The following is a 27,962-nucleotide window of genomic DNA, read 5'->3' as shown; positions in this document are numbered from 1 at the left end:
TTTTTAATATTAGACAAGGATAAAAATTCAGTGTTAAAATGATGATTTCATTTATTAAGGGGAAAAATCTGTCCAAACCTGCCTGGCACTATGTGAAAAAGTAATTTATTTTTTGTATTACAGGCAGGGGTGGGCTGACCATTTGGAAACTCGGGCACTGCCCGAGGGCCCAGGGTCAGTAGGGGGCCCCATGAGATGCCCCTGGTACCTTTTTCATAGGCTTTTTTGAGTTTGGGAAAGGGCACAGGGGCCCCATGATCCCCTATTGCCCGGGGGCCCCATGAGTTGTCAGTCTGCCCCTGATTACAGGTACTTATATAGCGCTGTCAATGTACACAGCACTTTACATATATATTGTACATTCACATCAGTCCCTAACCCTCAAGGGGCGTACAATCTAAGGTCCCTAGCTCACATTCATACATACACATAGTAGAGCCAATTTAGACAGGATCCAATTAACCTACCAGCATGTCTTTGGAGTGTGGGAGGAAACAGAGTACCCAGAGAAAACCCATGCAAACACAGGGAGAACATGCAAACTCCAGGCATGTGGTGCTGTGGTTGGGATTTGAACCAACGATCCTAGGCAGAAGTGCTAACCATTTATCCACTGTTCTGCCTTGAGCATTTCTTTGCTAAATGAACAGAGGAGATGCTTCAGCTTTATTGTTCAGTAGACAAGCTGAAGGCAGAGAGGAAAACTTTGGATTCTGATGATACAGGAAATATATGTGTAACCTGTCTGGCTGTAATTGCCCCCTAAACCTAATAACTGATTGTGTCACTCTTGGCGGCAACAACTGAAGTCAACCATTTGCGATAACTGGCAATGAGTCTTTCACAACGCAGTGGAGGAATTTTGGCCCACTTTTCTTTGCACAACTGTTTTTATTCAACCACATTGGAGGATTTGCGAGAATGAATGGCCTTTTTAAGGTCACATCACAGCAACTCAATCAGATTTAAGTCCAGACTTTGACTAGATCACTCCAAAACTTTAATTCATTTTTTTTCCCTTAATAAATTAAATCATCATTTAAAAACTGCATTTTGTATTCACTCAGGTTATCTTTGTGTAATATTAGAATTTGTTTGATGATCTGAATTATTTGGGTGACAAATATGCATTAAAATAAAAAATCAGGAAGGGGCAAATTGATTTTCACAGCAATATATACCCATTGGTAAGGTTTTAGGAAATATTTTTGCAGTTGTTTACTTTTTCTGTTCAGGAGATAGTACTGTAGTCCTGTTAAAGTGGTTTTAAAGTTAAGACTTTTTTTTTACATGCTGCATTACCTGCAGTGAGGTAAAAAATGTCTCACTACTTGTTCCTACCTCCCTCCCTCCCCTCCTTTCCCTTAACCACTTACCTCTTGAGTTATCTTTCAATTCTGCACTGTCCCGGCTGCAGCTGTTCTCTCCCCACTTACTGGCTTCTAATATTAGTGGGATGAATAGTGCTCCAAGGGCCAGATAAAGCCAAGCAAAGGGCCACATCTGGCCCCTAGGCAGCATTTTGGAGACCTCTGTTCTAAGGGAATACTGGACCAGGCGTTATCTCTGTCTCATAAAATACTCTTCTGCACTCTATAAATTGAGTTTCTATTTTTCAGAATGAGCACATATTTGCACATATGAACGTTAATTTGCATACTGTTTTTGTAGTAAAGATAACTGCACATCTCTCTCCAGGTAAAAAAAAATGCATTTACTATTTTTTATATATATATAATTAAAGGAACACTTTGTAAACACATCAGATGTTAATGGGGAATAATATCATGCTGGATACCTATACTGGCATGGACTGGGTAATCAAAGTGAAAAAATTATGCAGCAGGCTAGTCTATTTTGCTGAAATTCCGTTGCAGCAACTCAAAATGGTACTCAGTAGTTTGTTTTGCCTTCACGTGCTTGTATGCATGCCTAGCAACGTCGGGGCATGCTCCTAACGAGACGACGGATGGTGTCCTGGGGGATTTCCTCCAAGATCTGGACCAGGGCTTCACTGAGCTCCTGGACAGTCTGAGGTGCAACCTGGTGGCGTTGGATGGAATGAAACATGAAATCCCAGAGATGTTCTATTGGATTTAGGTCAGACGAGCATGGGGGCCATTCAGTGGTATCAATTCCTTCATCCTCCAGGAACTGTCTGCATACTCTCGCCACATGAGGCCTGGTATTGTCGTTCACCAGGAGGAGCACAGGACCCACTGCACCTGTGCAGGGTCTGACAATGGGTCCAAGGATTTCATCCCCATACCTAATGGCAGTCAGGGCGCCATTGTCTAGCCTGTAGAGGTCTGTGCATTTCTCCATGAATATGCCTCCCCAGACCATCACTGACCCACCACAAAAATGGTCATGCTGAACAATGTTACAGGCAGGATAACCTTCTCCATGGCTTCTCCAGACCCTTTCACGTCTGTTACATGTGCTCAGGGTAAACCTACTCTCATCTGTGAAAAGCACAGGGTGCCAGTGGCAGACCTGCCAATTCTGGTGTTCAATGGCAAATGGCAGTTGAGCTTTATGGTGCCGGACAGTGAGCACAGGGCCCACTAGAGGACTTCAGGCCCTCAGGCCACCCTCATGAAGTCTGTTTCTGATTGTTTGGTCAGAGACATTCACACCAGTGGCCTGCTGGAGGTTTTGTAGGGTTCTGGCAGTGCTCATCCTGTTCTTCCTTGCACAAAGGAGCAGATACCAGTCCTGCTGATGGGTTAAGGACCTTCTCTGGCCCTGTCCAGCTCTTCTAGAGTAACTACCTGTTTCCTGAAATCTCCTCCATGCTCTTGAGGCTTTGCTGGGAGACACAGCAAACCTTCTGGCAATGGCACATATTGATGTGCCATCCTGGAGGAGTTTGACTGCCTGTGAAACCTCTGTAGGTTCCAGGTATCACCTCATGCTACAAGTAGTGACACTGACCCTAGCCAAATGCAAAACTACTGAAAAACAGTCAGAAAAGATGAGTGGGGAAATAATGTCAGTGGGCTCCACCTGTAAAACCATTCCTGTTTTGGGGATCGTCTCATTGTTGCCCATCTACTGTACCTATTGTTTATTTAATTAACACCAAAGCAGCTGAAACTGATTAACAACCTCCTCTGCTTCTTAACTGACCAGATTGATATCCCAGGAGTTTAACTGACTTGATGCTATACTCTTATTAAAAAGTGTTCCTTTTATTTTTTTGAGCAGTGTATATACAGTATATATTTACACCTTGCATAGTATTCATAAGGAGCACATTTCAATAGATTCCTGAAAAAAAGTGATGGCACTACCTGTTAAAAGTATTTCTGTTGTCCAAGCACTAAACATTTCTTCTGTAGCATTTGACATGGCAAATAAACCTGATCTTTGACAGCATAGCTCTCAGTTAGATGTTTGTCAAAATGTATTTATTATGATATGTTCACTCTACAATATTATTATGTTATCATAAAAGCAGATTCTTTTCCCAAAACAGTAAATGGGGATGCTGTTCTTACAGATAAAATTATGTTTTATAAGGGTATCATTATAATAATAATAAATGCAGCTCTTATCTGCAATTGTCAGTGTTCTGCTTATTTGATGTCATAGCCCACTAAGCAAATACACTTTGCCTGTTTTTTTGGGCTTAGTTTTCTGACAGAATGTTATCCTTTATTTTGAGCAGTACACAGATCAAATAGTTTCCCAAATACCATTATTCATTCTGAATATAAAATAGCAGCAGCCCTGGAAATGAATATTGTATTTGGTCTTAAAATGTTACCTATAATTTATCCTTTACTCATAAATTTTGTTCATAAAATATTTATATGTTTGTGCAAAGACTAGCAAAATCTAGCTATTGATTTACAACAAAGCCCCACTACTAAGAGTTTACTTCATAGTTATATGTGTAATTTTTGTTTTAGTATTTAAAAATACAATGTCTGGGTATCAAAACATTTTGCTACTAGTTATATGGATTCATAAAATACACCAGACCAGTCTTGTAAAAAAGTTGAATTTCGATGTACACACTAAAAAGTTAATATATAAAAATTAAAAAAACATTTACAAACTGAAAGAACAATATATTCTGAAACACATCCACATATGATCCATATATTAAGGTGCTATGTTTGTAGTATATGGTAATTGTTTAGATCAGCCATTCTCAATCAGGGTTTCAGACATTTGCTATTAGGGGTTCCTTCTTAACAAGAATTGAACTATCGGTGATTCTAATAATTCATTAAACAGGTGTCCAGCAGACAGTTGGTTATAAAAGGGTGTTACGTAACAAAGAAAACACATTCCCATTTCATGCTGTTAGCAATGGCACCACATGGAAGAGAAATGTCACAAGGGCTGAGAAAGAAAATAATTGTTTTATACAAGAAAGGTGAGGCTTTACTTATCAGTCAGAATACTGTAGCAAAAGTGATACAAAAATTTTACAAAGATGGAACTGCAACCATCTCACAGAGATGTCCAGGCTGTCCACAGAAGTTAACATCTCGACAGAAGCATCTTCTGATGATAAGGGTTGATTAAAATTGCCATGCAAGTTCACTGCAGATAGCTAAAGAAGTAGAAAGCCAAACTGGGGTGATTGCTTCCCGTGACACAATACGGCATACACTGCAGAGGAATGGCATGCATGGGTGTTGTCCATTAAGGAAGCCACTCCTAAAGCCCATGCACAGAAAAGCCTGCCTAGAATTTGCTAGGGCCCAAGCTGAAATAAAAGAAGACTACTGGGACTCTGTACTCTGGAGTGATGACCAAGATAAATGTTTTCAGAACTGATGACTTCAAAACTGTATGACATCGCAAAAGTGAGGAGTTCAAAGAAAAATGCATGGTGCCTACAGTGAAACATGGTGGTGGCAGTGCCATTCTGTGTGGCTGCATGAGTGCTGCTGGTGTCAGGGCATTGATGGCATCATGAATTCACAGATGTACTGCTCTATATTGAAAGAGAATATGCTACCATCACTCCATGGCCTTGGTCATTGTGCACTTTTCCAACATGACAATGATCCAAAACACAAATCTAAGGCCATTGTTGCATTTCTGAAGAAGAACAGAGTGAAAGTGACCCAGTGGTCAAGTCTGTCTCCTCATCTGAACCCAATCAAACACCTATGGGGAATTCTGATAAGACAAGTTGAGCATCACTCTCCATCCAGCATCCAGGTTCTAAAAGAGGTTGTTCTTGAAGAATGGAAAAAGATAGAGGTTGCAATATGTCGCCAACTTGTTCATTCCTTGCCTAGAAGACTTGGTGCTGTCCTTGCAAATCATGGAGGTCATACAAAATAGTAGTAGTAAGTAAAATGTAGTAGTTTTGGTTGTGGGGTGTATTCATTTTTGCATCAACTAATTTGAGTAAAACTGAAGATTTTGTAATCTAAGTTACATTTATAATTTCATGTAATGAGCTAAACAACTGTTCAATAAAACTCAGTTTTGACAAAATTTTGGAAGTTTTTCTTTGAGACATTGATTAAAATCTTGCTTTTTAAAAGGGGTGTACTCATTTATGCTGTATATACATACATACGCACACACACACACACACACAGTACATATATATAATATTTGGTTTAATTAATGCTTATGTTTCCTTTTACTTACTACTGTATGAAAAGTTATTTTCTGTTGTACATGAGACAGTAAAGAAGCCTCTCATTGCTTTAGTTGTGTCAGTGTGTAAAGTAAAATAATATACTAGCCAGGCCTACTGCTGAATGCTTTGTTTCCAAAATTTTGGTATTGAACTGGTTAAATATGTCAATGAAGCAGATTTGATTTGTGGAATATTAGCTTAAGGCTGTCTCTTGTTGCCTGCACAGGGGGAAAATTTATCAGTATGACTGATCCTGTGGGACACACAATAAATAATTTTCCTCTAAAAGCATCTGTTTCCTCATAGAGAACAGATCCCACAGATAGGAAGATCATTAATAATCAAACATGCCCGCTACACACATTCTTAAGTGACATCACAAAAATCTGTTCAAGGGATCTGCTAGGTTTAAAATACGTTTCATTGTAGTACGATTTGTTTTAATTTTGCAAGAAGGCTTTTCATGTATGACTTGTGCCACTCATACATGTTTAAGCTTATGCTGAATTATTGGGGTTTATACACACTGCAGCCCTTTACTGTGGTTTGGGGTTTCTTGGCAGGCAGTTATGGTGTCTGCTAAGCACCTACTAAGGCGTGGTTCACACCTGTGTGTTTGGTGTGGCCTAAAGCTCATTCACTTAAAAGGGCCACTGTACCTGCGGGAAACGCAGGAAGAAGGTCCCTGCACCTTTTTAAAACCAAATCCGCAGGGAAATTGCATAGTACTTTCGCATCACAGGATTCCCAGCACCTGCAAATTAGCTGTGTGTTTAGATGGGTGAGGGTGCCATTAAGAATGAATGGAAGTCTCGTGCGTTTGTAAAAGAGCAGTATATTTAGTTGCGTGTGCGGGAACAGGTACGATCTGTCTACCCGCATAAGTTTGAACCTAGCAGAAATGCTTGATCTAAATGTGTGTACTGACCTGAAAGTCTGAGCTCCCATTTTGCAATGTGTAAAGAGGTGGATGATCTTCTGCATCCAACACAGTTCAAATGACAAATGCTGTGTATGTATGTTTAAAAAGGTGGTTTACATTTGTAATGCAGAATGTGTCTAATGTTCACCATGTTACACCTGCACAACCTCTTTTAGAGCTAGCAACAGCTATGTCAGGGGACTCCTGCGTGATTGAATGGATAGCATAAGTAGGCCTCCATATTACATATTTTTGGTAAATTAAATTGATGTTTCACAAAGATTTTACAATCATATTGTCACAACTCCGGTCTAATTTTACTAAAAAATACTTTGGCCCCAGCAGTATTAAAAAGAAAAATCCGCTCTGGCTGCAATATTCACCTTCAGTACAGATTTGCCCCTGCAATATGTCTTTTATGCCACAAGAAATCTTCTAGGTTGAATGATGCCCAAAACTACTTAACTTAGAAGACTGATCGCTTCTTGTGAATGTAGGTCATCAGCGAATTGCCCCCGACCATGGCCTCTAGCAACCACAGCTTTTTTGAGATTGTAAGTATAGTTATAGAATGTGTGTTCGCTATACTATAACTAGGTTCATTCTATATGTGTGTTCCTCCTGGTGTGAGCTTTTGCCACCCTAGCACATATATTTGAGACTAAATTATCAAAAATAAAAAACTGAGAACCTCTATCTAGACTGGGACTAGTAGCAAATCACATAGCTATACTTTAAGAGAATGCCACATTACATTTTAGTTTTATTCTAAGTTGTATGGCCTGTTTTAAGTGTTTATTATTTCCGCAGTGAATTTACAGCACACTGAAGATTGATTCTTTTTTTCAATTATTTCCATCATTGCAATAATTTTCACACTGAGATTTCAGTAGAGTACTTTTTCTCTCTCTACAGCCATTTATTTACATTTACAAAATTTAGAGCAAAAAAGTAATTTTCATTATGCCTTTCACTCTTTGACCACATTATTCGAGCAAGGAAACCACAAGTGTAAATTATATTGGTATATGGAGATAACTTGATTTAAAATGTCTCCATCTCATCCACCTTCAGGGTTATCGTTCTCTGGAAAACTAATTTCCAGTGCATAGGAGTATTGTAATCACACCCACAATAAACATTGCTGACAACCATTTGAATGTGAGGGCAAAGCTTCTAAATTGATCTACAGGGATATTTTAAGTGGAACGCTCATGTCTAGCAAATAAACAAGAATACTTTTCTCTCGTTCTTCATAAACTGTTGATTGAAAATTAAAGTAAAAAACTGGAGTACAACTATGGTATGTATTAAACTGCAATCCAGGGCATAGTAGAGCCAGTGTGTTCTAGTAGGGCAAGTTGCCTCAAACCAAGAATTTTCAAAAGAAGTTTGATATGCTGACTGTATACTTAGTGTTTTTTAGGTATGACAATGAAGTCAGGTATGTTTTGCAGTAATATATGCAGGGGCATTCCTCACGAGGACTAAGAGAAAACCTTCTAGCTTATTCAGGAGGATTATTTAAAATGCTTTCAAAGTGCAAAATGCAAGAACTGAGAGCATCCCATAATATTTTAATTTGTTGTAGGGAGATCAGTGGGAGGGTGAAGAGCACAGACGGAATGCTCCCTAAAAACTTCAACCTTCTGCGCACAGGTGTGGTTCTGAGGGGTAGGATGGATTCTCCTCTTCGCTGATCTTGCAAGTACAGCACACAAAAGATCTTGCTGCCCTCATAGGACAGTGAGTATCATTTCACAAGCTATAAAACATTTAAAGAGAGGGCTCACCAACCTAGTGTATTACCATAAATCGATTTGTATTTAAAAAATATAAAACAAGTGGGTACTCACAAACACATGAACATATCAAAAGATACAGACGAAACGGCCTATAAATCCACCATACTTGTCCATTATTATTATTATTATTAATATTATACAGGATTTATATAGCACCAACAGTTTGCTCACCGATGTACATTATAATGGGAGACAGCACACGAGACAGTACAGTAACAACACGATTCAATACACGAGGGGTTCGAGGGCCCTGCTCCTTGGAGCTTACAAACTAGGAGGGAGGGGATAGTGGTACAGGAGGAGATAGCTGTGGGGATGGAGTGGTAGGAAGAGTGGAGGAGTTCAGTAACTAGCTGAGGGCAGGGTAGGCTTCCCTGAAGAGAGAGGTTTTCAGAGTGCGCCTAAAGGCAAGTAGAGTAGGTGATAGTCTGATGGATTGGGGTAGGGAGTTCCAGAGGATAGGGGAAGCCCTGTAGAAGTCCTGGAGACGAGCATGGGAGGAGGAGACCAGGGAACTAGAGAGTAGGAGGTCTTGTGAGGAGCGGAGAGTACGTTTTGGGTGGTATTTGGATACCAGATAGGTGATGTAGTTTGGGGCAGTATTATTAACAGCTTTATAAGTCAATGTAAGCCTTTTTAATTTTATCCGTTGGGCAATCGGGAGCCAGTGGAGGGATTGGCAGAGAGGGGTGGCAGATACGGAGCAGTTAGTAAGGTGGATGAGTCTGGCCACAGATAGACTGAAGTGGGGATAGCCTGCGGTGGGGTAATCCGATGAAGACGGAGTTACAGTAGTCAAGGCGTGATATAATAAGGGAGTGAATGAGTTGCTTAGTGGTGTCCGGGGTTAGGAATGGACGTCCATAGATGGGTATTGTGTTTTGAGGGTTAGGCCCTCTTCTTCAGAGCCTTTGGCTTTGGCTCTGAAGAAGAGGGCCTGATCCTTGACACGTGTTAGCAATCCATGGACGTTTAGAGGTCTTCCCATGTGCTCAGGCATTTTTGGTGGATTTGGAGGTGGTCTCGTCTGTATCTTTTGATATGCTCATGTGCTTGAGAGACTTGTTTTGTTTGTTTTTTTTTTTTTATAAAAATGTAGTTATGGTAATGCACTAGGGTGGTGTGACACTCTTTTATTGTTTTGTGCATGCTCCCTACTGCCTGGTTTACCAGTTCTGATCCAACACAGGGTTGGACCTTAAATAGAGTCTCCCCTTACCTGAGAAATCTAGGGCATAGTAATTGACCCACAGACACCACACATTGCATTGTGGGGAGGCAGAGGAAAGAATCACATACCTGGGTATGATTGTATAGAGCAAATAAAAAATAATACTGTCCTTACACTGCTTTATTTAAAGCAAAACCTGTTACTTTGTCCTTTATAATTCAGAGTATATGGTTGATTTTAAATGTTTTTTTATGTAAGAGTATAGTCCTTTGCACATGATCATTGTTTTATGGCCTTATTTATTATGGCTTTAATCTCAGATGGTAGTCACCTTTTAAAGAACAACGCTGGCAAATAGGTTTGTACAAAATTACTTACATCAATTTTCAATAAAAAGTCTTAATTTAAAAGAAAAAAAATTAGAAACATGGGCTCTGTTGAACAAAACAATTATCACTTAAAATAGTATAATATGCTCATTTTTTTAAATGAATGCCTTCATAGCATTCTGTTCCCTATTCCCCTGTGTGTATTTCTCTAAATATGTGTGTACAAACACAATTGTAACTGAACACTGCTGCTGGCTCCAGGTTGCACAGCACAAATTCCCTGAACTTTCAGGAAGGGAAGCATGTGCCCTGAGTATCTCACGTGCACTGTCCAGAAGGGACAGCACAGACGCAGGGAGGAGAGGGGAGTGGCTTTTTTCAGGACTGTGTATTTGAGCTGCCGCACACAGCTTCAGCTGCAGTCCTAGCTGGGACCTTGCAAGGGAAAGGAGCCACCCTTAATTCAGAAAGTAGGCCAGGTGCTGGGGAAATATGGCAGAAAGGACCAGATAAATAAAAGAAGATTCTGCATACATTATAAATATATAGCTCAGCATTAGAATTTGCTAACAAAAACAAGGCTTTAACAGTGCCTTTTGTTTTTTTTTTCACCAGCATAGTAGGCATAACTAGAAAGGTGAGTAAAATCATTCATTACCCAGTTACCATTTTATATCTTGAAAAAGAGACTACTCACAGTATACACTGTACACATATTCCACGGTCCTTAAATCTTTAAAATACTCAAAGTGGAACTTTACTCTCGCAGTCAACAATGACTATTTTGAATCCTTATGCTGCTAGCATTAGTAAATAGATAGGAAATTATATAATATTTACTTGTTTTAAACCTTTTTTTTTTTACATTTCTTTAGTTACTTCCTGGTTTCCATGCCTAGGCAAATGATGTCATACATCCAAGGGGCACAAATTCCTGCCTGTATGACTAAGCTAAGGGCAGATGGATTCCAGGAAGTAAATCAGCCATTACGTAAGAATGCCACTGCCAGAACTGATAGGGGGTGGTTTTCAAAGGGATTTCTCAGCAAGATAAAGCATGGAGACATGGATGGGTAGAGTAGTTTGCTTTGAATATTAAAATGAAAAAAGGCTTTTGCTTTGTGGTGCTCAGATGCAGTGTAGTTCTACTTTAACTACTGTTTCACAAGCACAAACCTAAAGAAAAAGCATGATTAAAAAAAGAAAGAAAAAAAACTGTGATTACATATGCTTATCTGCACACAGATTATGGGATTTGCCCAAGCCTACTTTTTTTAAGAATTTCACTAAAACAGTTGGTGACTGTTGAGATAATAAACGCATTGTCAAGAGTATGTGATGTACACCACTTTGACTGGCTCTAGATTTCGGCTGTGATCTGCTCTGTCTGACAGTGTGATCACAGGCATTGTGAGTATAGCTGGAGCATGCATGCACACAAAACAGAGGATGTTTATAATTGTTCAAAGGGAGCAACAGGTGCCCCGACCAAGCATTTCATTACAGTGTCTGGTCAAGATACATCTGTAAGAAGCTAAATATATTACAATAATTTTGGATCGAGACAGGAAATTGTTTTTTAAATCCTTTTTTATTATGATATATATATATATTTAAAAAAAACAAAAAAATGTATTACATTATACTCAGAGATTGGAGTACTACAGTACCAAATATAAAGAGTCCAGGGTTCTGTACATTGAGCAATATGACTCTTAAGACAACAAATATGAATAGAGAAGATTAAGAGACCATAGAGGCCCAGATGGGATCAAATAATACAAAACAAAAGCAATAGTTTCCTGGAGGAGTAGAGGGCTAAAATATTAAGTACAAACAAGCCTAACTGGTGCCTTTCGATTGCCTTGGGAAAAGCCTGTGTTGGTAGTATTATACTGAGTAGTGGAAATGAATTGGGACATATTGAGGTGGGCCTAGAAGGGGATAGAAAGAGACTAATTGTCTGCATGCTGTTAAAGTTGTTTTCTGAGAAACCATTTAGTGAAGTGAAACCTACAAAAAAGTTGTTCCACCTCCTCATTGTAAGTAGTTTCAATATACCTTTCCCATTTGCAAAAACATTTGGAAGACTTCATATCAGGATTGAGTTCAGCATGAAGTCTTTCATTACCAAATATATATTGAACTGATATATTGATGTCAGAAATGGTAGGAACTTGAGGAACACCCCACTTTTTAGGATGCATCTCTAAGCAACGAAAAGACAAATGTCAATCCAACTGGGGTCATTGGCCTTTGACGGCCCTCTTACTTTGAGACAGCAGTCCTCATAGCTGAATAATAAAAGGGGATTGTTGGAAAGACCATATGGTGGATTGAATATGTAAAGAGTCAGAAGACTTTATTCATTTGTGAAGAACGAATATTTTATTTTTGACCCTTGTTTACATGCAGACATCTGAATAGTAAAGTAAAATTCCATTTTGTTTACTGTGTTATAAAACGTTTTATTTCTTTTTTTCTTTTTTACAACTATTCCTTTGACCAAATTATAGTATATCAATTCCATGCTGCTAACCAAGATTTGCCCTAATGTAGCCCACAGATGTGATACTAACGTTTGATTTTATTAGCAAAACTATAACTTTACAGCAGTGAGCTTTGTACAGAAGACCGCACAGCTGTTCCATGAGTTAAGAATCCACATTAGAGCCACTGTAGATTTCAGATGATCGCTATATTATGTACTGTTTCCTTTGTGGAGAAAAATTATGTTTTTAATGGTTGGATACATATTTAGTTATTAAGTATAATTATTCAATACTAAATGTTTATTTTCATTAGGGAATCAAAGTTGTTTCCATACTGCCTCCGCTGAGCCTTTAGCTAATTTTCTGGTATAAAAAATAGCAAAACAAAAGAATTGTGTTCTCTTTATTATTTATTTGCTTTATTGAAAGATAAGCTCTATTGACTCAAATTCTGGCATCTTGCCAATATCTAGAGTCATATGATCTGGTATGTGTGAAATGTACTCACTATTTATTTAGCACACATTCATATCACCGTTGATTCATTTCCTCTTTACCTAAAGCCTTTCCAGGGTTTCTTGTCATTTCTTAATCTGAGGCTGTTTTTTGTCAGATTACAGCTCCATTGAAAGACTTTTGGCAGAACAGAGTTCCTTGTGGCTCTACTTCATAAATTAAACAGATGGCATTTGCATTAAAAATAAAGAGACTTCTTCTCATTTTGATAATATTTTGTTATATTTTTTACGTCACTACAATTGTGTTTGCAAAATGGAAGTGTTGGTGTAAAAAGACTAATAGCATTTCTATATTTACACTATTTTCTTTTTTTTTGTTAAAGTATAGTTTATTTCTAATGAGAAGTTATTTAAGTTATTATTGCAGTGTTTACCTTTTTTGAGGCGACTGACATTTTTTATATTTCCTTTTATACACTTTTGTTTTTATATGAAATACTGTATATACTGTAGACTGATGACTTGAGCCACACAAGGGGATTGTTTTTTTTTAAAGTCAGCTGACTTAAAGTTGTGCTTCGCCGTGGGATTTCGAACATAGCCTAGGGTGGCAGGGCAGTCAGAGACCCCACATAACCACCAACACATTTTTTGTGTATACTGAAAAGTCCAGATTGTCAGGTCAAGGGTATACAGGTGGACTCTATTACATGCTTTACAGGTGGACTCTATTACATCCTTTCTAGCTGAATTACATTACTTACCTGTGGATGGAACTGTTTATTTAATCTTTTATTGAAATGCTATAGTTATGTATTCTTAGCATTGCACCATTTTTTAAATGGCTTAAAGCTATATGAAGAGTGGTTGAAAATATTTCAGCACAAACATTGTTAATTGTACAATCTACAAAAAAAGTTCTGTGGACCTTTTTCAACTTTGTTAAAATGTGGCAACATTGGATTTTTCTTACTAGCAAAGGGTACTGATCACAGAGCAAAGTGAAAAATTACTTTGTAAAGTAAATATTTAATTAGCTGAGTGCAGCCTTTTTTGCAGTTTTAGCAATCATTTTGGTTGTGAATTATGGACTTTGTAGGCAGGTACACAACACCATTTGTAGTAATAAAACAATATAATTTTTTAACATAATCAGAAAAACAATGAATTCATAATAAAAAATTCAGATACTCAATTTGTTCCATGTGATGTGATACCCACAACATGATGCAATAGAGGTACCCAACTATGGTATTATTGTTGTGGGTGCCCAGACTCAATATCCGGGTTCTTCAACTGCATTCTATGCATGAAGGTTAAAAAACCATCAGTATGCAGCTCCACCTGCAGCCCCCCCCCCCCCCCAATACTTTCCCAAGCCCGTTCCAGCAATGTGCATGAGAGCGGCTGCTGTCCCAGCTCTCTGCTTGCTCATTCGCTCAGAGACAGCAGCGAGTGAGGAGGGAGTGGGGGCATGGATGAGCCCCTTTCTCTGTGTCCTGCTTGTGGCTTGCTATGGGGGCACTCAGAATGGGGGAGGAGCCCAGAGCGCTGGCAGGGGACTCGAGAAGAGGATCAGGGCTACTCTGTGCAAAACCCTTTCACCCTTTCAGAGCAGATAAGTATAACATGTTTGTAATTAAAAAAAATATATAATCCTTTAGTATCACTTTAACAGACCAAAAGGTAGCAAACAAGAGAATTTCATTGTTAGGGTTTACGTACACTTCACGTTTCCTAAATGGCCACTGCTACACCTTGTACCTGCATGTCAGCTCACCATAGCTGTTAGGCAACACAATGTTCTAAATGATGGTGTACTCTAGTATGTACAACAATATGTATCTGTGGTGTAAGCCTGACTGAGCTACAGGTATCAAGCTCTCATTATTTAGGTATTTAAGAACTTTTAGAAAATCACATTCAAATTAGTCAGAATACAAAAAATGTAGAAGCCAGTATTCCTTTAGATGCGTTTAGATCATGCCTGTTGCTGTTGCTGCAGTACCCTTCAGACTTTTACCATGTGACCTTTACTTTATAACCTTAAGGAAAAGCATTTAACGTTTTACTGTTTGAAACAGTTTTGTTGAGGATTAAAATTGTCATATAGTTTAATTTTTGCGCATGTTACATAGTTAAATAGTTAGTCTAGCTGAAAAAAGACAAAAGTCCATCCAGTTCAACCATTAAAAAAAAAAAGTTATAATCCTATACCCACAGTTGATCCAGATGAAGGCAAAAAAAACTCAGCAAAGCATGATCCAATTTGTTCCTGACGGGAAAAAAATTCCTTCCTGATCCCCCGAGATGCGATCGGATATTCCCTGGATCAACTTTACCTATAAATGTTAGTATCCAGTTATATTCTGTGTATCTAAGAAATAATCCAGGCCTTTTTTAAAGCAATCCACTGAGCTGGCCAGAACCAACTCTTGAGGGAGTTTATTCCACATTTTCACAGCTCTCACTGTGAAGAACTTTTCCGTGTTTGGAGATTACATTTCTTTTCCTCCAGATGTAAAGAGTGCCTCTTTGTCCTCTGTGATGACCTCAGGGTGAATAGCTCTACACCAAGTTCACTATATAAACCACTGATGTATTTATACATGTTGATCATATCCCCCCTTAATCTCCTCAAGAGAGAATAAATTCAGTTCCTGTAATTTTTCCTCATAGCTGAGCTCCTCCATGCCTCTTATCAGTTTAGTTGCCCTTCTCTGCACTTTCTCAAGTTCCCCAATGTTCTTTTTGTGAATTGGTGCCCAAAACTGAACTGCATATTCCAGATGAGGTGTTACTAATGATTTGTACAGGGGTAATATGATATCTCTCTCTCTGGAGTCTATACCTCTTTTCATACAAGAGAGGATTTTGCTCGCTTTAGAAACTGCAGCTTGGCATTGCATGCCATTATTAAGCTTGTAATCTACCAGAACTCCCAGATCCTTCTCCACCATTGATTCCCCCAGTTGTACCCCCCCCCCCAGTATGTATGATGCATGCATATTCTTAACCCCCAAGTGCATAACCTTACATTTATCAACATTAAATCTCATTTGCCACATAGTTGCCCAAGTAAACAGTGCATTAAGGTCGGCTTGTAAGTTGAAGACATCCTGTAGGGACATTATTCACTGCACAGCTTGGTGTCATCTGCAAAGACTGAAATGGCATGTAAACCTCTCACAGTGATCTGGATTGTAGATGTTTAAAGAATTGAAGTGACAAAGTTTCTGATATAAAATGTAAAGACTTTTAAGCCTTGTCCATGCGTTTATTATTCACTAAATGCTATTATTACGTATTTAAGAATGTGTTCTCAGATGATATGTTTTTGCTGTAGAATTATGCTCTGCACCTAAAGCTGCGTTTCAGTAAAACTGCTAATAGTATAATTCTGTTAATGATTTCTAAAGCCAAATATAGGCTATGTTGATGGGAAAAATAACCTATTGCATGTGTTTTTGCAAAAGGACTTTAATAAAAAAAAACATTGCTTCTCACATTTTGCAGATCTTCACTTGCTGAATGCTTGATATTTTGTTCCTAAACTGCAGCTTTTGTAGGACACTGAAGATTAATATAATAAAAGTAATAAAAACCTAGGGTATCTAGAGTGGCAAGTAAGTGCCTACTGCCTAACTACTTCCAGGTTAGAAAATATGTTCCATTGCGTATTCCCTTCTCACTTGATCCAGGTTAGACTACTTGCTCTGCTTCCCTACTGTTAACCACCTCACCCATCTTTAGCACAAACACCTGGCCAAGCCAAAGGTTCATGTTAGAGGGTGGTCAGATTGGACCTGCACAGTTGACTGTGTGACCATCCAGAGATCTAGTTGTAGAGATGACTGGCGGATGTTTGGGTACAATCTGGTTGCTTTAAGGCCTCTATGAACTGTAGAAGTCAAGCCCTCAGGTATTTATACTGATCTCTAGGTTTCAAATCATCACCATGCAGCTTTTTGTGTTTGTTCTATGCAAAGGAAGTGCACTGCAGAGGGGAAGTTTTTCCCACCAGCCTGTTAGGGGGAAAATAATAAAGATTAGACAAGGTTTTCCAGCCTGTAAGACTGCTTCTCTCTGCGACAAGTCACAGCTGTCTGTAAGCACTCTAAATGTGGCACTTTAACATGGACAAAAACTCCTCAAGTAGTGCAGCTTCTCATTAAAGGTAAACCTGACCAGGAGCAAACAGATGCAAAACTTGACATAATCATTCACCTAGTCCTTGGCTTTACAGACCTGAGGCCATATATAAGGTCCATGCACATTGTGCTTAAAAAAATGCTGCTTCTACAGAAGTTCATTAAAGGCAAACCTGACCAGGAGCAAACAGATGCATAACTTGACATAATCATTCACCTAGTCCTTGGCTTTACAGATCTGAGGCCATATATAAGGTCTATGCACATTGGGCTTAAAAAAAATGCTGCTTCTACAGAAGTTTTGTGTTTTGCTTCTAAAAGCAGTTTGATGTTATCCTATGTGTTCATGGACATTAGGATGCTTACAGGCATATTTTAAGTTCTCGTTTAAGAGACAGGTAAAAACTATTCTGGTTTGCTTTTTGAGACAAGTTTTCTGGCAGAAAAAAATGCTGAATGCTCCTAAACTGTCCCAAAAGCTTCTAAACATGCCTAAATGTATATAAAAATGCTCTATATGAATGTTATTTTTCTTCCAAGGGAACTGGTGTTTTTGTAAGCCCAGTGTGCATAAACCCTTAAGGTATTACTAAACACAGAACATTCAAATGCATTTATTTTAGTAAATATACACCGCTAAATAAATTTTCTCATCAGCAGTATGTAGCAGTCTTATGACTTCTATCAGTGTCCAGCTGAGCACTGGTAACAGCTTGTAGGAGGAGTTTTCATTCTCTTATGACTGTCTTGTGAGGCTGCATGACCCTCTGTCCAGACAGCTCTGATTGGCCCTGTGCCGTTCACATGCACCCTCCCAAAAAAAAAAACTCTCTAGCAATACACACCAAATAGAGCATGTGCAGATTTTCCATTGCTACTCTGTACTATGGCAGATGGATTGGGGACAGTGAAAGAAGGGGAGGATCAGAGAAGACTGGATCAAACAGCCTTTTTACACAATGCAGAGGATTAACCCCTTAGGTTCCACAGTGAGTATAACAAGCATGCTTTACTGCATATACAGGCTGATTTTACTGTTGTGGGTTTAGTAGCACTGTAAAGGATGTGGGCACGTCCTGCCCAAGCCGTTTGGATCAGGTGGGCAACAATGAAAAATGTTCCATGTTAAAATTGTACAGGGGAAGATAGAGTCTATTTATGTCCTTGTGTATGGGCACAATTGCATCCTATGTTGGTTGGTTTTCAATCTCTGAGTTGGTGGTTACCACTAAAAAACTGTTGAAAATTATTTAACTTCTACAAAACAAACATTTTTTTGCATGCTGTAAATTATACTAATGCCAAAGTGTAACAGTTGTTGAGTTTGATATTACTGCATTTGGTAAAGAATCTCCCATTGCTCTTACTAAAAAAAAATGTAAGTACCGTATTTTTCGCACCATAAGACGCACTTTTTTCCCCCCCAAAAAGGGGGGAAAATGTCAGTGCGTCTTATGGAGCGAATATAAAGCGGCCGGTCCGGTATTTTTGCGGCCACCATGTCAGAATACCGGGCCGGCCGCTCAGCTGTTCTCTCCTGCAGGGCCTTACCTGTTCCTCGCTCCAGCGCTGCACAGTCTTCCCGCGCTGGCTTCTGTGACAGCCGGGTGCCCACTGCGCATGTGCTGGGCTTTGTGAATGATCCGGTGTCTTCTGGGACACATGAAAGGTCCCAGAAGGCTCCGGGCCATTCACAAAGCGAAGCGCTTCTCGCACCTGCGCAGTGGGCACCCGGCTGTCACAGAAGCCGGCCCGGGAAGAAGAGGGAAGGCAGCTCCACGGAAGTGGGAGCGGGTACCTGTCAAATTCAGGTACCCGCTCCCCCTCCCTCCCCAAAGGTCAGCAGTCTCTGGTCATCCCCTGCACTGTCCACAGTCTCTGGTCATTCCCTGTACTGTGTCCGCAGTCTCTGGTCATCTCCTGTACTGTGTCCGCAGTCTCTGGTCATTCCCTGTACTGTGTCCGCAGTCTCTGGTCATTCCCTGCACTGTCTGCAGTCTCTGGTCATTCCCTGCACTGTCCGCAGTCTCTGGTCATCCCCTGCACTGTCCGCAGTCTCTGGTCATCCCCTGTACTGTCCGCAGTCTCTGGTCATCCCCTGCACTGTCCGCAGTCTCTGGTCATCCCCTGCACTGTCCGCAGTCTCTGGTCATCCCCTGTACTGTCCGCAGTCTCTGGTCATCCCCTGTACTGTCCGCAGTCTCTGGTCATCCCCTGTACTGTCTGCAGTCTCTGGTCATTCCCTGCACTGTCTGCAGTCTCTGGTCATCCCCTGCACTGTCCGCAGTCTCTGGTCATCCCCTGCACTGTGTCCGCAGTCTCTGGTCATCTCCTGCACTGTGTCCGCAGTCTCTGGTCATCTCCTGTACTGTGTCCACAGTCTCTGGTCATCTCCTGTACTGTTCGCAGTCTCTGGTCATCTCCTGCACTGTGTCCGCAGTCTCTGGTCATCTCCTGCACTATGTCCGCAGTCTTTGGTCATCCCCTGTACTTTGTCTGCAGTCTCTGGTCGTCTCCTGTACTATGTCCGCAGTCTCTGGTCATCTCCTGTACTATGTCCGCAGTCTCTGGTCATCTCCTGTACTGTGTCTGCAGTCTCTGGTCATCTCCTGCACTGTGTCCGCAGTCTCTGGTCATCCCCTGTACTGTGTCTGCAGTCCATTGGTTCAGAATATTTTTTTTTCTTGTTTTTCACCTCTAAAACCTAGGTGCGTCTTATGGTCAGGTGCGTCTTATGGAGCGAAAAATACGGTAATGGTTAGGCAAGATAAGATAAGAATATTTAGGTAAGCTATATAATCTTTTGATGGCTACTTAAAATATAAGTTCCCATGAAACATTAAATCCTCTGTTTGGTTATTTAGGGCACATTCATACATCTTTACTAGATTCCATCCTTTCCATATGAGTTTTCCAGGTTAGAGTTTACAAATACAGCTTCATGCATTAAAGCATATAAAATAGGCATATGAAGTGTGGTAATATTTATTCTTTGAAACTACAATTTAAATGCTGGAAACAGAATTCTTTAAAAATAATCTAAACTATTGAGAACTATAATGGCAAGGAATCATTTAAAGTGGAAGATAAGATTGTCTATTCTTAAAAATGTTCCCTCCCCCTTCTCCTACCTATTCTGCATAACCTGTATAAAAAAGATCTGTGTACTTACCTATTTTTAATCCTGTCCATTCTGGTCATGTGATCTTGTTGTTCTGGCTCTCCAGTGTCAGAGAGCGACAATGGCTGGGCTATGGAGCACTGCGGGCAATGTCACTCTCTGGAAATTCATAGCCCTCACTGATTACTTCCTTACACAGGGAAGTTGGAGTTGCAGGGTCATGTAAACTGTCCAGAGTGGATTAAAAATAGGTACACAGATCTTTTTTTATACAGGGTATGTAGGATAGAGAGAAGTGGGGGGACATTTTTAAGAATAGGTAGTATTATCCATTACTAACGCTTTAGGTACAGTTAAAGTTGTGGTAAAGAATGCCTGAAGTACAGATATGTTGGTGAACCCTGTAATTCAAGGATCCAAAGCAAAAGTAATGTACTAATGAAATGTCAAAGCATTTTTATTCACATAAATCTTTTTTTACTTTATAAAAACAACTCGGTTTTAAAATTTTGGTCCACAATAATTTTACGGTACATTTGAATCTTTCTTTTAAGTGCAAAATAAATATATATAATAAAAACAGCAATTTAATTTCATGGATTATAATAGAGTACTGTAAAAGTTCTTTCTCTTCTGAGATTTTGCTGCCTTAGCAACAAAGTGTGTATTTTTTTTTTTTTAATCCATCACTAAATTTAACTTTATCATACGTAGTCACTTCATAGAGCATTTGGAAGACCTCATTATTTTCACAGATGTTTAATTCTATATATACTGTAATGTTCAGTCACGCTTCAGAATATGCAAATGGAAAGATTAGGGCTGTGAATTCCTAGTGAGTATAATTTAAAGTATTTCTCCTTTGTATTATTGTACATAAATTAACTAACGTAAATTAGGTAATTATTACTTTTCTAAAGCAAACCTGTGCGTTGTCTTTGCAGGACAATGTATCAAGTAATATTTTATTGCCCTCCTCCCATAGTACAAATTCACCTTTCCTTTGCCACCTTTCCTCTTTTGCTGTGTTTGGGGACTTGGGTGCAAAAAAAAACAGGAAATAGGAACATGTGACTTACTCCTCTTCCTATCATCTGACAGCAGTGATGATTGGCAAAGTGCAACCAAATACAGTGGGGCAAAAAAGTATTTAGTCAGCCACCAATTGTGCAAGTTCTCCCACTTAAAAAGATGAGAGAGGCCTGTAATTGGCATCATAGGTAGACCTCAACTATGAGAGACAAAATGAGAAAAAAAAAATCCAGACAATCACATTGGCTGATTTGGAAAGAATTTATTTGCAAATTATGGTGGAAAATAAGTATTTGGTCAATATGAAAAGTTCATCTCAATACTTTGTTATATATCCTTTGTTGGCAATGACAGAGGTCAAACGTTTCCTGTAAGTCTTCACAAGGTTGGCACACACTGTTGCTGGTATGTTGGCCCATTCCTCCATGCAGATCTCCTCTAGAGCAGTGATGTTTTGGGGCTGTCGCTGGGCAACATGGACTTTCAACTCCCTCCAAAGGTTTTCTATGGGGTTAAGATCTGGAGACTGGCTAGGCCACTCCGGGACCTTGAAATGCTTCTTATGAAGCCACTCCTTTGTTGCCCGGGCGGTATGTTTGGGATCATTGTCATGTTGGAAGACCCAGCCACGTTTCATCTTCAATGCCCTTGCTGATGGAAGGAGGTTTGCACTCCAAATCTCACGATACATGGCCCCATTCATTCTGTCCTGTACATGGATCAGTCGTCCTGGTCTCTTTGCGGAGAAACAGCCCCAAAGCATGATGTTGCCACCCCCATGCTTCACAGTAGGCATGGTGTTCTTTGGATGCAACTCAGCATTCTCTCTCCTCCAAACACGACGAGTTGTGTTTCTACCAAACAGTTCTATTTTGGTTTCATCTGACCATATGACATTCTCCCAATCGTCTTCTGGATCATCCAAATGCTCTCTAGCAAACTTCAGACGGGCCCAGACATGTACTGGCTTAAGCAGGGGGACACGTCTGGCACTGCAGGATCTGAGTCCCTGGCGGCGTAGTGTGTTACTGATGTTACCCTTTGTTACGTTGGTCCCAGCTCTCTGCAGGTCATTCACTAGGTCCCCCCGTGTGGTCCTGGGATTTTTGCTCACCGTTCTTGTGATCATTTTGACCCCACGGGGTGAGATCTTGCGTGGAGCCCCAGATCGAGGGAGATTATCAGTGGTCTTGTATGTCTTCCATTTTCTAATTATTGCTCCTACAGTTGATTTGTTCACACCAAGCTGCTTGCTTATTGCAGATTCAGTCTTCCCAGCCTGGTGCAGGTCTACAATTTTGTTTCTGGTGTCCTTCGACAGCTCTTTGGTCTTCACCATAGTGGAGTTTGGAGTGTGGCTGTTTGAGGTTGTGGACAGGTGTCTTTTATACTGATAACAAGTTCAAACAGGTGCCATTGATACAGGTAATGAGTGCAGGAAAGAGGAGCCTCTTAAAGAAGAAGGTACAGGTCTGTGAGAGCCAGAAATCTTGCTTGTTTGTAGGTGGCTAAATACTTATTTTCCACCATAATTTGCCAATAAATTCTTTCCAAATCAGCCAATGTGATTGTCTGGAATTTTTTTCTCATTTTGTCTCTCATAGTGGAGGTCTACCTATGATGCCAATTTCAGGCCTCTCTCATCTTTTTAAGTGGGAGAGCTTGCACAATTGGTGGCTGACTAAATACTTTTTTTGCCCCACTGTAAAGGCATAGGAGACAAGCCATGTGTGTGCTCCAGCTGCAGTGACTTGGAGCTTATGCAGGACTTTCTTTAATCACATTGGCTGAATGGAATGGTGTGGTAGTGAAGAAAACATATTCTGCTTGGTAGGGGGGCATTAAATAAAAAAAACTGTGTGAAAAAAATAGAGGAGCTTCAACTTTAAAGAAGTACAGCCAAAGCTCTTTTGGCTGTACTTCTGCTGTGGATCACAGAAGTGCAGTTTTCAGCTGACAGTGGGCTGAAGCCTGCTGTCGGCTGATGTCACTCAGCCGGTCCAGGCTAGGGAAAGATCCCAACTCGACCAGACTCGGCGCTGCACCTGGCTCAGCCTTTCAGTGATTCGCTGAGAGCCTGAGCCAGTCACTCCTTCCCCCTCCACAGCCCAGCACTCCAGTGAGCACGCGGGGGGGGGGGGGTTCAGAGCTCTGCTCACAGCAGTGGTAAGAACTCAGCAATCAGTGGTCATGTGATTGCTGATTTCTTACACACAAAAATGGGTTTTTCCTTACAAATTCAAAGAAAAGTGAAAATGTTAGACAACAAAATCCTAATTCACAAGAATTCAATTACAGGTGAGTCTAATTTATCGTTAAACAGGTGTCCAGCAGACAGTTGATTAATAAAAGGGTGTTACTTAACAAAGAAAACCCCTTCCCATTTCATGCTGTCAGCAATGGCACCACATGGAAGAGAAATGTCACAAGGCCTGAGAAAGAAAATAATTTCTTTACAGAAGAAAGGTGAAGGCTCCAAGATGATCAGCAAAACTTTAATTATCAGTCAGAATACTGTAGCAAAAGTGATACAAAAATTTAACAAAGATGGAACTGCAACCATCTCATAGAGACATCCAGGCCATCCACGGAAGTTAACACCTCAACAGGAGTGTCTTCTGATTAGAAGGATAGAAGAAAATCGCCATGCAAGTTCAGTGCAGTTAGCTAAAGAAGTAGAAAGACAAACTGGAGTGATTGTTTCCTATGACACAATACGACATACAAGGCAGAGGAATGGCATGCATGGGTGTCGTCCACTAAGGAAGCCTCTCCTAAAGCCCATGCACAAAAAAGCCCACATAGAATTTGTCAGGGCTTATGCTGAAAAATAAGACTACTGGGACCCTGTACTCTGGAGTGATGAGACCAAGATAAATGCTTTTGCAACTGATGGCATCATGAATTCACAGATGGTCTGCTCTATATTGAAAGAGAAGATGACATACCATAATTTCGAGCTCTTGGTTGTACTTTTCCAATATGATAATGATCCAAAACACACATCTAAGGCCAATTTTTTTAATTTCTGTAGAAGAACAGGGTGAAAGTGAGTCAGTGGCCAAGTGTATTTCCTGATCTGAACCCATCGAACACCTATGGGGAATTCTGAAGAGACAAGTTGAGCATCACTCTCCATCCAGCATCCAGGCTCTAAAATTTTTGAAGAATGGAAAAGACAGAAGTTGCAATATGCCGCCAACTTGTTAGTTCCATGCCTAGAAGACTGGCACTGTCCTTACAAATCATGGAGGCCATGCAAAATACTAGATGTATTCGTTTTTGTTGTGGGCCGTATTCATATTTGCATCAACTAATTTGAGTTAAACTGAAGATTTTGTAACCTAAGTTATATTATTTACTTACTTTCATGTAAAGAGCTAAACAAATGTTCTATAAAAATCAGTTTTGTCTAAATTTTGGAAATTGCTCTTTTGGTCATTGAGATATTGATTAAAGTCTTACTTTTCCAAAGGGGTGTACTCCTATATGCTGAGCACTGTAGGTATGATTTGAAAAAAACAAAATCCCATACTTCTTTTTTAAGCCTTATGCCTTAACTGTGCAAGCCTCACCCATTTTTGAGAAGCACTTACAAGTTCAGGACTCAAAAACATAGACTAATCCCCACAAAACTGGGACATTTGGGAGGTATGACATCTATTGGGTAGATTTACTAAAACTGGAGCACTCAGAATCTGGTGCAGCTGTGCATGATAGCCAATCAGCTTCTAACTTCAGCTTGTTCAATTAAGCTTTGGCAATAAAACCTGGAAGCTAATTGTTTTCTATGCAGAGTTGCATCAGATTTTGCACTCTCCCGTTTTAGTAAATAACCTCCTATGTGTGTGCAGTGACTCCTGCGGATCTTAGGATTGCATTACTAAAAATTATTTATCAGGTTTTTCTCTTTTGAGGAAGAGTATTGTAATTGAGCAGATTTGTCTGTTTCTAAAAGTCTATTACCTTCACAATATAAACAATCTGTTTATAAACAGCCTGCTATTGATAATTCTAAAATAGCATTTTTGACTTGTAAGCACTAACAGAAGCAATGCCTCAAATGAAAGTTGGGTATGAGTAAATACCTTCACTTTGTAAAGAATACCTAGTCAGGTGCAAGGAAAAATAAACATTTTTGCTTGCACATGATTGGTTGTTGGAAATCAGAAGAGCTTTTCCACATTTACTCAGCTCTTGGGAAAATGAGTGCAATGGCACTTGCAAAGTGCACAGTCTGTTTGTCTTTAGTAAATTCACCCCAGTGTCTCCTGAAATTCCAAGCATTGTTATCAGCCCAGCCCAGTTCACCCCTCTGAGTTACAGAACATGTCGTGCCCCATGTTATAAAGATGAGCAGTTCTGTAATCTTAATCAGATGCCAGCAGTTTAAAGTGACAGCACTGCTCCCTCATAGATACAGTTCAGTGAGCGAGTGATGTCACCCTAGGGTAGGAAGTGTGTTACTGGCAGGATCACAAGATGAAAATAAAACTTGAAAAAAATGAAGGCAGTCACCACATCTAAGGACTAGTAGGGTTCAATATCACATTATTGTTTTTGGGTTTAGATATACTTTAAGGTTAATTAATTTATCCCTGATATACTCAAAATCATATATGTTTTACAGTTACAGAATAACACAAATATATCATCGTTAAGTTCTAATAGTCAGTATTAACAAAATATATTTTTAAAGTTACAATATAACACACAGAGAAAAAATTTCAGTTCCAATAGTAAATATAGAAAATTATCAATCAAGGGAGGACTGGAAGCCTTAGGCCTAGGGGGCAAACACAACAAAGTGGTCATTTTGTGGTAGAGACAAAGGTCTGTAGGATTAAAATGTATGCCACACATCTCTTCTCTGACTTTTGGCTAAGATCAAGTGTAGTATCTCTCTTATCAGTTTAATAGCCGATACCTCTCCTATCTGGGACTAAATATTAAATGGATTTTGTAGGAAAGGGATATGGAAGAAGAGCTTGCTCTGTCTACTCCACACATCAACCTGGTATTGCAGTTCCTCCAGGACCAGTGCCCCAATACATTAAAAATGTGTACCAAGCATAGGCATGGCCATAGTAGGTGACACAAATTTGCACATCTATCATAAAGCATCAGCTTCCTCTTTGGTTCTTGGCATTCAATCACATAACAGATCTCCAAGCGAAGTCCATTCTGGAAGACTTCCCTCTGCCTGATAATCACAGGTCTGAATGGGGAGCAAGTAGCTATATAATGTGTAGCATGTATGTGAATGGTAAAGTGGCTCCACTACCCCTATAAAATCTTACTAGTCCTGGCACAGGGGGCCAAATGCCCCCAAGCTTAGTCCTCCTTTGTCATCAACACTTGACAATCTGTAAAACTATTTTCTTCCAGGCTAAAATAAAATAACCACAGTTCAACATAAGATAGATTAAAATTACTTGTTAAAATTATAGAGCTGGCACTGTGGTGATTCGTTAAAGGGGAGTTCCACTCACGCTGTCAAAAAATAAAAGTCAGCAGCTACAAAAACTGTAGCTGCTGACTTTTAAAAAACAGCCACTTACCTGTCCCTCGGTCCTGCGGTGTGTCCCCTGCAACCCGTTTCACCGGCCATCCTGTATTCCAGGAGACCAGCATCTTCAGTGTGGGCTGTGATAGCGTGCGGCTTCTCAGCCGGGTACCCACTGCGCATGTGCGAGTAGTGCTGTGCTTCGCGAATGGTCCTATAGTCTTCTGGGACCTGTCACGTGTCCCAAAAGACTACAGGGAGGGAAGACACCTTCCACTAGGCGATCGGACCGGAAGTGGGAGCGGGTACCTTTCAAATTTGGGTACCCATTCCCCCCCCGCCCCCCAAAGTTTCCAATCCATAATGGGGAGCGGGGGAGTAGTCCTTAAAGCGGAACGTTTCCCTTTTGGGTGGAGCTCCGCTTTAACTTGCAATGCAAGGAAGCCAGCGCATTGACCAAAATGTACCAGTACCAATATTGTGAAAGAGCCCTATGAGTGGTTAGGTTGTGGAAACCTTTATCAAACAATGTAGTAAGTGCACAAACAAAAATATATATATATATATATATATATATATATATATATATATGTGTGTGTGTGTGTGTCTGTCTGTTTTCTATATGTGGTTGTATCACGTTTTTAAAGCTAGAAATGTATTGTTTTAGCCAGAAACTTCATATTTGACATAAATAGTTTGAAGAAAGTAAGTTGCAGAAAAGCATTATAACAGACACCCCACAGTTTTCATAGCTTAGTTAATTGTTTCAGAGGGCAGTGTTTCACATAGTTTAAGCTTTTAATGAAGGTATTCCCACCCCTTGAGTTAAATTGTGGTCACTTGTCATCCCTAGTCACTTCATTCTGAGCCCAGACCTTCATCCAACCAATTAATAATAATATCCTACTCTTTTTTAAAGCAGCACTTTGTGCAGAAGCTGATTTTTCCTGATATTGTTTGGTAATGACTTTTGAGATTCAATTCTGAAGTTTCCATGCCTTTTATTTGCTTCTCCATGGTATGCTGGTTTTTTCCTCTAAAGCCCAAAACCAATATTCAGGCAACCTTATTAACATACTAAACAAAGACAATAGTCTAATTTTTGAACAAAGTCTTAACTCATTTATTTATGTTTGTGTATGTTAGTGTGGATGTTGTTTTCTTTGGTTCCAATTGGAATTTGGGTATCAAAGGGTTAGTCTACTTTTCTGTCATGGTGATCAAATGGCTTTGTGCTTAATTTCCTTTCATCCAACAGTGCTCCATGGCTGACTAGCACAAGCATTGTCACATGAGGGTACACTTAGTGGTTTGTGCAACTATCAAAATTTCAGTGAATGTTCCCTCTGTGACAG

General features: G+C 39.9%; 1 protein-coding gene and 1 non-coding gene across 10 annotated transcripts in view; both read left to right on the top strand.

The window, feature by feature from the left end:
- The window catches only part of UTRN (utrophin), a 943,118-nt gene that overhangs the window by 547,961 nt on the left and 367,195 nt on the right, over window positions 1–27,962 (top strand). The window lies entirely within an intron of this gene.
- Window positions 25,963–26,152, top strand: LOC149444733 (U2 spliceosomal RNA). The gene has a single exon (XR_016306527.1). It is a non-coding gene; the product is annotated as a U2 spliceosomal RNA (small nuclear RNA).

This window comes from Staurois parvus, unplaced genomic scaffold (genome assembly GCF_062004578.1).
Source record: "Staurois parvus isolate SC_StPar_1 unplaced genomic scaffold, SC_StPar_1.0 ptg000780l, whole genome shotgun sequence".
NCBI lineage: Eukaryota > Metazoa > Chordata > Amphibia > Anura > Ranidae > Staurois > Staurois parvus.
Note: the sequence above shows the minus strand (reverse complement) of the source record. Positions and strands in the feature narration are given on the sequence as shown.